This window comes from Electrophorus electricus, chromosome 3 (genome assembly GCF_041902795.1).
Source record: "Electrophorus electricus isolate QZ-2024a chromosome 3, ASM4190279v1, whole genome shotgun sequence".
NCBI lineage: Eukaryota > Metazoa > Chordata > Actinopteri > Gymnotiformes > Gymnotidae > Electrophorus > Electrophorus electricus.
In genome coordinates this window covers 39,412,755-39,422,767 of record NC_137499.1, presented here as the reverse complement: position 1 = coordinate 39,422,767, position 10,013 = coordinate 39,412,755, and the positions used below count along the sequence as shown (strand labels likewise).

General features: G+C 44.4%; 1 long non-coding RNA gene across 2 annotated transcripts; it reads left to right on the top strand.

Moving 5' to 3' along the window:
• The first annotated feature begins 5,293 nt into the window (after positions 1-5,293).
• LOC145657074 (uncharacterized) lies at positions 5,294-10,011 on the top strand. 2 transcript variants are annotated; one of them, XR_014122927.1, is made up of 3 exons: positions 5,294-6,355; positions 8,181-8,213; positions 8,315-10,011. It is a non-coding gene; the product is annotated as an uncharacterized LOC145657074 (long non-coding RNA). The 2 variants fall into 2 exon arrangements; XR_014122928.1 differs by having other exon boundaries at positions 5,294-7,592.
• The last annotated feature ends 2 nt before the right edge of the window (positions 10,012-10,013 follow it).

The following is a 10,013-nucleotide window of genomic DNA, read 5'->3' as shown; positions in this document are numbered from 1 at the left end:
GGAAAAACATTGAGCGGGAACAAAAGGGCTACACGAGGCAGAGACAGGGCCAAAAGAAGGAGCCAGGGGTGACGAGACAGAACAGGACACAGACGGGGGGGGGGGGACACGCGGAGCAAACAAAGAAGTGGAAGCCGGGCTAGGGGCAGGACTACAGATAGGGACCGTAGCAGGACAGGGACATATACAGGATACGAGGCCAAACCCTGGACAGGTGCAGGAGTCAGGGCAGATTGAGGGATGGAAGTAGACAGGGAAAGTTATTCGGACCGACAACGTGGCTGGAACAGGAGAGGAAAGGAGAGGAGACACGCTGGTAGTGGGCACAGTTGTGGGCACGGAGGCAGGGACAGAGGACATGATGTAAACTATGACGGAGACAGGCACAGGAACAAAATACACGGCAGGCAAGGGAACACTAACACCACAAGGCAGGGTAACAGGATGTACAATCTTCACACAAACGGGTATAGACACTTGAACAGGAACAAGGACAAAACCAGGAACAGGAGCAGGCAACACAAGAACTGAAGCCACAGAAACAGATAAGGGGGCAGTAATGGGGGCTGGCGCAGCAGCCTCAAGGGGCAGAGAAGGTACAGGAAGGGTAAATGGTGTGGACACAGGAACCGTAGGTGTCCGGGAGGCTGACGGAGAGGTCTTAAGGGTCACTGGCTCGCTGCGAGGTGTGGCTGAAGGAGTCCTAAACGTCTTTGGAGGCACACCTGTAGCAACCATTGGGGGGCACAGGGAAGTCTCGAGGAGCAACCACGGGGACAGGCCTGGCACGAGGCATGCAGACATGAGTGGCCTCCTCCACTCCAGGAACAAGAACTGGCTCATCTGGTGACACGGCCTTCCTCTACAGGAACAGGAACTGGCAGGTCCGGTGATGCAGCATTCAGCAGCAGGTCCAGGAGGTCTGGATGCATGGCTTTGACAGTCAGCGGCAGGTCTGGGGGCGCAGCTACAGGAACGGACTTGACACGGGAAACAGAACTGGCGGCATCCACAGAATTGGCAGGTTCCACTATGCCAGAATTGGCAGGTTCCACTATGCCGGAAACAGGCTCAGGACGGGCGGCGTCTCTCTCACACCAGGAACAGGCTCAGGACGGGCGGCATCTGTCGTGCCGGGGACTGGGACTGGCTCAGGACGGGTGGCGTCTGTCGCGTCGGGGACTGGGACTGGATCAGGACGGGCGGTGTCTCTCATGCTGGGGACTAGCTCTAGTCTGCGACTACCTCTGCCCTGCACGGTTCATTTTCCTGGTACAAGCATAGCTTTCTGAAACCATCCATCAGATGGACCAGTGTAAACATGTAGTGAAGAAGCTTCAAAGGGCCTCAAGCATAAAAAATGCATACTAACACAAGTACAATGTTAAGTATAAAGTATTAGTAAACACCCTGCTGAACTGGATGAGAAGATTCAGGCCTATGCAGATCAGCAATAGGGACAGTGAATCTCCCTGGTGTATACCACACTTTAAGTGACCAGGGCAATTATCTTTGAAATTGCTTCTACTGTCATCCTCCTGTGTTCCATTGAAAGACCTTATGGTCTTATTGACTTTATTCAGGGCTTTATTCAGGGCTTTATTCAGGGCTTTTGAGCATCCAGGTGTGTGCCAATATAGTGAATCCAGAGGGTGGTCTGTCTGGTCTTTGAATCCTAATGGACAGCTCTATCTGTCAGGATGTGATGCTTTGAGCCCTTGGTGTTGTTACCTGTCCTCTTCTCACCAGTGCACATATACATTTATCTAGCTTGGTGGCTAGTATTCCTGACAGGAAACTCCAAGGTGTGGACAGGCATGGTAATGGTCTGTATTTGTATTTTTGGCTCTTGCTGGGGTCTTTCTAGACCATTACTGTCCTGCCTTCTGTTCATTTGTCCTGCTAGTTGGTCATGCACAATTGTTAAGTTTCTTTAGCCATCAATCATGGGTCATGTCAGGTCGTGGGGCTTCTCAATTCTTTATGTTTCTGACCTACTCTTGGATATCTGCTGGTGTAATGCTGATTGGTTCCTACTCAGGGAGACTGTGGTGCTCTGTTCTGAGTTCTCTTACCCACTGAGCTGGTGAGCTTACCCACAGTGGTATTATGTGATGCTTCATTCTACCACATGCTTTTTCAGTACTGTTCTGTTTCTGCTCTGGGTAGATCCACAGTCAGGGTTCTGTTACACTGAAACTGGGAGTACAGTTTGGATGGTTGATTGGTGAAGATATCATTTAACTTTTGTCTGCCTCTTCTTTTGTGTCTCTCTGCAGACTGGACACCAGTGCTGTTTATCTGTAGTTCACATATCGTCCCAGCCATTCAACAGATGATGCAGTTGCCCCCACTCTTCATCTGACCCTTATCCATCTGAACAAAAAGACACATACATTAGAATGCTGTTCATAGACTGCAGTTCAGCCTTCAACACCCATCATTCCTCAGTGTCTGGTTGAAAAGCTAAGACTGCAGGATCTGAACTCCTCCCTCTGTGTCTGGATCCTGGACTTTCTGACTGGGAAATCCCCATCAGTCTGGATCAGGATCAATGTCTCCACCACCACCACACTGAGCACTGTTACCCATAGTGTTGTGTGCTCAGTCCATTGTGTGTTGTTGTTCACTCTACTGACCCAAAACTGTGCAGCGATGCACAGCTTGAAACACCTCATCAAGTTCACTGATGACAAGACTGTGGGGGGTCTCATCAGCAGGATGATGAGTCAGCATGCTGAGAGGAAGTGCAGTGGTAAAGTCAAGAAACTGTCTCTGAATGTGGAAAACACTAAAGAGATGGTGGATGACTTTAGGAAAGTACACGGTGATCAATCTCCATTCAATATCGATGGCGCCTTTGTAGAAATCAAAGGAGCTTTGTAGAAACTTTGTAGAAGCTTTGTAGAAGTACCAAGTTTGTTGGTGTACACCTAGCAGAGAACCTCACCTGGACCCTCAATACCAGCTCCATAGCCAAGCAAGCCCAGCAGTAATTCCTACTTCTAGTTCATCCCCCTACCACTATCCTCACTATGTTCTAACATAGAGAGCATCCTGAGCAGCTGCTTCACTGCCTGGTTTGGGAACTCAGACTGTAAAACCATGAGAAGAATTGTAAGAACAGCCAAAAAGGTCCCCAGGGTCTCTCTCCCCTCCATCATGGACATTCACAACACATGCTGCTATTGCAATGCTACCAGTATTATAGATGAACCCACACACCACTCAAACAAACTCTATCTTACAGTCTCAGAAGAGGTATAAAACATTTGGGTGTTTCAGCCATACTGTGCAACAGTTTCTTCCCCCTGCAATCAGATGCCTCAACTCCCAGAGACTTACAATAAATGTTTAAGAAATATGGTACTCCATGTAACAATACTGTGTTCTGAAATGAGTGTACTGGCTGTTACCTCAGTGACTGCTGTATGCTATATGCATATGTGTTAAAATGCCATACTATAGTACACTGGTTGGTGTTGCCTATATGTTAACATTGGTCTTGTATTTCATATTTATTGTTTACACTTATGTTTTCCTTTTGTACTGCACCACGGTCCTGGAAGAACATTATTTATTTTTTTATTTTTATAGCTAGAAAGACAATAAAAAGCGTCTTGACCTTTCTTTTGACCTCGATCTTTGTTTACCGGACTAGATCTTAAGTTATGGGCCACCCATTGTATTTCTTCTGTAACCAGGCCCCACCTTTGATCTTTATGCCCTTCTGAAGATCTGTCATTTTGCTGACTTCGAGTTGGCTTTATCTTGGTTTCAAGGGGCACAGAGGAAGTGGCCTGTTGCTTGTATTCTGTATTCTAGGATCTTGAGCATAACTATAGCAGTGGTATATACCAGTTTGTTGGTTTTAGTTATACAGGTTGTTGGTATTGTGCTTATTGCTGCATTTACATCTGCGAGCATTCTGTCTGATAGGTGAGCCTCAAGCAGTGGATGACAGTAGTTACCTTGGTCATGATCATCATCTGCATGGCCGCAGCTGGACCACACAATGTCCGCATTACAGTTTGGCTCTGGTGGATTCTGGTCTGAACTTTCTGTCTCAGATGCAATACGTGTTCTGTTTGGGCATCTTTACATCATTGTTATACTTGACATACAAAATATAACAGAATCTAATATTTATTTTCTTTGATATACGGTGATGCAAACTTTTTCCTTCTTTTTACTTTGCATATTATGATTTTTTTATTTTTTATTTTTTAATTGTTCTTGGTCTATCCAACATTTGGTCTCGGTGTTGACTCAGATTCGATTACATACAGTTTTGATTTACAACCAGACCTTGTCTTCACCGTCACATTTAAGAAGGCTAAATTAAAAGCTGTTGTGCTGTTCCAAATGCAGTGATGTAACCTCCATATTTGTTTTTACATTATACCTGCTTCCAAATAGCAGAAACCACGCATGCACAATGCACCCCGTAACTATAGTGTAACGTTGGAGAGGTGATGAGCGAACACACTAGCTGAGTGCCGGCGCCTCGGACATGAGAGAACTGAATTACATAAGGAATCCATAATAGACGGGATAAAATAAATAAATATGTTTAATAACAGACACAGACTAACAATACAGAATATAACAAAGAGGATAACATAAGAGTAACAGGCTAACAGGGTGAGAGCGAGAACTAGGGAAGCAGGGAAGTAAACATTAAGGAAACATGAACGGAGAACAGCGAAGATGCATTAAAGTAGTACACGCAGGGAGAACACTGAACTGGACTGCATACTATAGACAAACAACAACCAAGACAAAAAACATAAGTGATAACTTCAAAGAAAACCAGATAACACTTGCATATATATTCAGAGGAAACAAACAGAAGCGAAGCGATGGGAGAATAGCGAACGACGAAAGAGAGCGGAATCAAACAAGCAAATATTAATGGAGAAAGCAGCGTAGACAAAAACACAAAGAGACAGTAGAACAGACAAGCAAACAGAAGAAAACTAAACAAGGAAAGCAACATAGACAGCGAGGGTAACTAAACAGGGAGCACGGGGAGAAAATACATAGGAACGAGGAATGCGATCAAGCGGGATATACCTAAACAGTGACCGATATACTAGAGACCCAGGAACAAGGTTTACATAGGACCACAATTAGGGACAAACTAGGAACAGCTGGGGATAAAGGGGAAGCGAGAAGCGACAGGGAACCATGGAGACGGTTGAAAACCCGGAAGTGACTCGGTTGCCAGGGAAACGGGGAACGCTCAGGTCTGCGGGGATACATGATAAACAAACAAACACACGAAGCCAAACAGGTGAAGCAGGCTATAACAGATGCTAGGAAGAACTCGGAGGCTAACGAACAAGAAAGCTAGAAGAAACACAAAGGCACAGAGTAAAAACCTATATTCAGTCATTCATTGAACAGCAGAGACACAGGGCACCAGCCAGGGTTTAAATGTATGAACTAATTAACTCTAAACCAGACACAGGTGAAAGCAATAACAGGCATGGAAAAACAGACAGGGGGCCAAGCAAACGCAACCAAGGTATGGAACAACTAGGAAGTAAAGGAAAACAGAGACGCGACAGGGAAACCATGGAAAAAGGGACACCAGGAGGGTGGCCATTCGTGACAGAACCCCTGACTAAAACACGCAACAATGGGGCATGCAAAAACCAGAACACCTAATGCAAAAACAGGACTAGGATGAGACACCCACAAGCAGGATGGGCAAGACATGGAGCAGGGACAGGACCCAGACAAGACACAAAAACAGACAGAAACAGGAGACTCCACAGGAGCAGACAAAGGGATGGATACAGAAACTGGGAAGCTCAGAACAAGAACCAGGAACAAAACCCATAACAGAAAGACTGAGGACAACAAAAGTGATGAGAGGAAGGACAAGGAAAAGCAACAAAGAAAAACAAAATGCAAAAACAAACAAGGGGCACCAGAACGGACACACAGACAGGCACAGGGGCAGAAACTGGAACAGTCACAGACAAAGGAACTGAAAACCACAGAAACCAGGAATAGGAACAAAGGCAGGAGTTCAGGCAGGACACAGAGCAGGACCAAAAGGGGGAGCTAGGGATGACGGACAGGAAACAGAACTATGGATGTTGAGGAAGCCGACCTGGACACAGAAACCTGAGGCACACAAGGAGTAAACAAAGAAATAGGGACAGGGGCAGGACTACAGACAGGCATAGGAGTCGGGGCAGATCGAGGGAAAGAAACAAGACGGGGAAAGGGAGTATGACCAGCGACGTGGCTGGAATAGGAGGCGGGCACAGAGACAAGAAGAGAAACGTTGGTATGAGGTATAGCTGTGGGAATGGAGACAGGAACGGAAGTAAAGACAGAGGTAAGTATTTTCAGTACAACAAAGACACAACTGGCATGGGTACAGGTACTGGAACAAGTAATGGAACACTGATACCACAAGGCAGGGTAACAGGTCTCACCATAGGAACATAAACAGGCATGGATGTATGGATAGGAACATGAACAAAACTAGGAACAGGAGCTGAGAAAACAATAAGAGCAGACATCAGGGTGGTTATTGGGGCTGGAGCAGCAGACCCAGGTAGCATAGGAGTCACAAGGTAAACACCAGGCATAGAGAAAGGAGTCATAGGGGTCCGGGAGGCTGACGAAGAGGCCTTAAGGGTCACAGGCCAGCTGCGAGGTGTGGCCGAAGGAGTCCTAAGCATTTCAAGAGGCGCTGTTAGGAGCTATTAGGGGCACAAGGGAGTCTTGAGGAGCAATCATGGGGACAGGCCTGGCACGAGGTGCGGGGACAGGCAGAGCGGTTTCCTCCACTCCAGGAACAAGAACAAGAGCAGAATGAGTGGTGTCTTCCACGCCAGGGACAGGAAGCAGGAGCACGGTGTCTTCCACACTGGTAATATGAACAGAAACAGGCGGTATAGCGTCCTTTGCACCAGGAACAGGAACTGGCAGGGTGACAACCTCTGCGCCAGAGACAGGTATAGGAAGAGCAGCGTCCTCTACAGTGGGAACAGAGCCTGGCTGGGGGTCCAGTAGTGTAGCAGCTATGACCCACAGCAGGTTCGAGAGTTTCAAGGGCTCAGCTGAGGCAGACAACGGCAGGACCAGGAGGTCCAGATGCGCAGCTACGGCGTTCAGCAGTGGGTCCAGGAGGTCCGGAGGCATGGCTATGGCATTCAGCAGCAGGTCCGGGAGGTCTGGAGGAACATACAGACACAGAACCTTCTTGGCGGCTCCCAAGGCTCATCCAAGCGATAGCGAGCTCACAGTTGCACTTTAGTGCACATCAAGTACCAAACCTTGGATTGTCTTGCTAAAAAGTAAAGTTTGGGTTTCTGTCCTGCTTCCATCATCTCCTTGTACTCATTTAACACACCTTTCACTTGTTCCTCTCTCCATTAATTATACTTCACCTATATGGCATCCTTGTCCTTTCTCTGTTTTTTTGCTGCCTATCTTCTTGGGACCAAAATCTCTGAGAAATATTTTCCAGCACCTTGCTGAATCTATGCCATGAAGAATTAACTCAGTTCTGAAGGAAAAAGTGAATCCAACCTGATACTAGCGAGGTACATCTAATAAAATGGTCGGTGAGTGTATAGCTTATGAGTCAAAAGGAGTCATGCCTCGGAGGGACATACAGATACCAGTCAGATTAATTAATTAATTACTAAATAATAATAATAATGATTAGAACAACAAAGTAAGGATCATGGCAATAATAAATAATTGAGTGATAAGAAAAGATAAACGCAAACAGAAAAATAATGTCAGTATATTAAAATATATCTATTTGCAATTAACATCACTGTCATATATTTGTGTGTGTGTGTGTGTGTGTGTGTTAGTGTGTTTGTTTTCTTTAAGTGTGTATGTCTAACTCATTAGTCTAAATTTCTAACATTCCATCATTTCTATTTGCATAATCTTATCTTCAATCTTCCTGATAGAAGAAAATTAAATTCTCTGCCCTGGTCTATATGTGGAGCACTGTGTCTCTGAACACAAGTAACTGAAACATAATAGTTATAACAAACAACAGTAATTAATGCAACAATATTGAGATTGTGTCTTGGAAATTAAGATACATCTGAATATTTGTAGCCACTAAATGTGAAGTTACCGTGTCCGTCACTTATTATATCATGGGTTTAATAAGAAATGTCTTTTTCTTTCAGGAACCAGTACCCCTAATGTTTTCTTGCTTGCTGGTAAGTGTTGCATCTTTATTTTTCAGACATCCTTTGCAGAAATGTTTTGCATGCTACATTAGGACACACAGAAAACACTTTCCTTATGCCTGCTGTGGTAGAGTGGAGATCTACCGTAATGACCAGTGGGGAACAGTGTGTGATGATGACTGGGACATGAAGAGGTGATGTGGCCGAGCTCTCAGGGCCCCTACCAGTGCCCACATTGGTCAGGGACAAGAACCAACAAGGCTGGAAGGTGTTCAGTCCTCAGGAACTGAGAAATCTGTAAATCAGTGTTCACTCAGAGGATTTGGGAAGGAGGACATATAGTGTATGTGTATGACATATAATGGCCAGAATCACTAAATTTGTGTATAATATATGGAATTCCATCTCCTACTCCAACTAGTGAGAAAAAGTTCTCAGTTGTTACAGATTTAAAATTGTAAAATCCAAAACAAAAAACTAAGAATGAAAATTAATAACAACAGTTTTACAAATAAATAAATAAACAAGTTGTTTACATGTAATTTATGTGTTTATGAGAATCAGTGCAGGAGTCTGGAGGCTTTTCCAACAGATTTACATCTGTAGTTCCTACACATGGTTCTGGGTGTACTTTGTGGGGGGTAAGCAATGCTTTCAGAGAGATGGGAGCTACATTACTGTTGGCTCTGTAGACATCAGGGCTTTACAGTATACTGCAATTAAAGTGGAAGATGTGTAGTAACAAGATCAAGAATAAGTCATTCAATATATCATAAGACCATGCTGTTGAATAACCTATCAAGTTAACTAAAAGGTTTTTGATGCTGATGTTATCTATTGACACAAGGTCCATGGATAAAACTCCTCATTAACATAGTAATGTTCACACCTCCTCATTAACATAGTGAAGTTCACAACTCCTCATTGAAGTAGGTAGAAACCATTTCCAGCAAGATGAATCCGATGGTGACAGTTTTATCAATGAAGCTGTTAGTCAGAAAATGGCAGTAAGAACTGCAGAGGTTATGCCCCAGAGAGACGAAATGACAGTGACTATGCCAACGTGAAAGCCAATTCTCCAAAAATGACAGCAGGCAAGGAGGAAGTCATTTTCAGCTACACAGCAGAATCAGATGATAGTGACGACATCGAGGCCCAGAATATGGTACTGGACAGTGTTTATTCAAATTGTTAGAGAACACTGAAACAGTAAGAAACTGCTTTTGTGTTAGTTTGAGAGGGAACCAACAAACTTATGTCATAGAAAAGATTTCTGAAGATCAATAAGACTCCATCTTTCAGAGATCATACTTGATTATAGATTACAAAACCCTGCCGTCAGTTTCTACTCTGCATATATTTTTAATTGAACTTTAATTTCTTTTAAGTATTTCTTTCAAAGCATTCTCAACTGCAGACAAAATTACACTTCTTTCAGTTACTAATAAAGTGGTGTCAGGCCAAAACTGTACTCAGTTTTCCTGGGATAAGACACTTGGGAAGAGACACACCTGTGATAAGACATAAGATGGATTTTTGCACCGGTTCCTCTAAACACCTGCTAAGCCCATCTGTCCACTTTCACCCCATCCACTGTGTGTTTCATTTCCTTTCTCCATGCACTAACTGTGCAACTGTTTTTGTTGGTTTGTACATTTTTGTTTGTTTTCTTCCAGCCACGTCAGTGTAAAGATACGAGGAGGACAAAACTGTGTGTTCTACAGACAGGCCAAAAAAAAATGCCCATGGTTGCGTGTGGCAATGTGTTATTCTTACATACTGGGTAAATGTTTCAAGTTTGTAATGTGTAATAAATGAGTCCTAATGGCA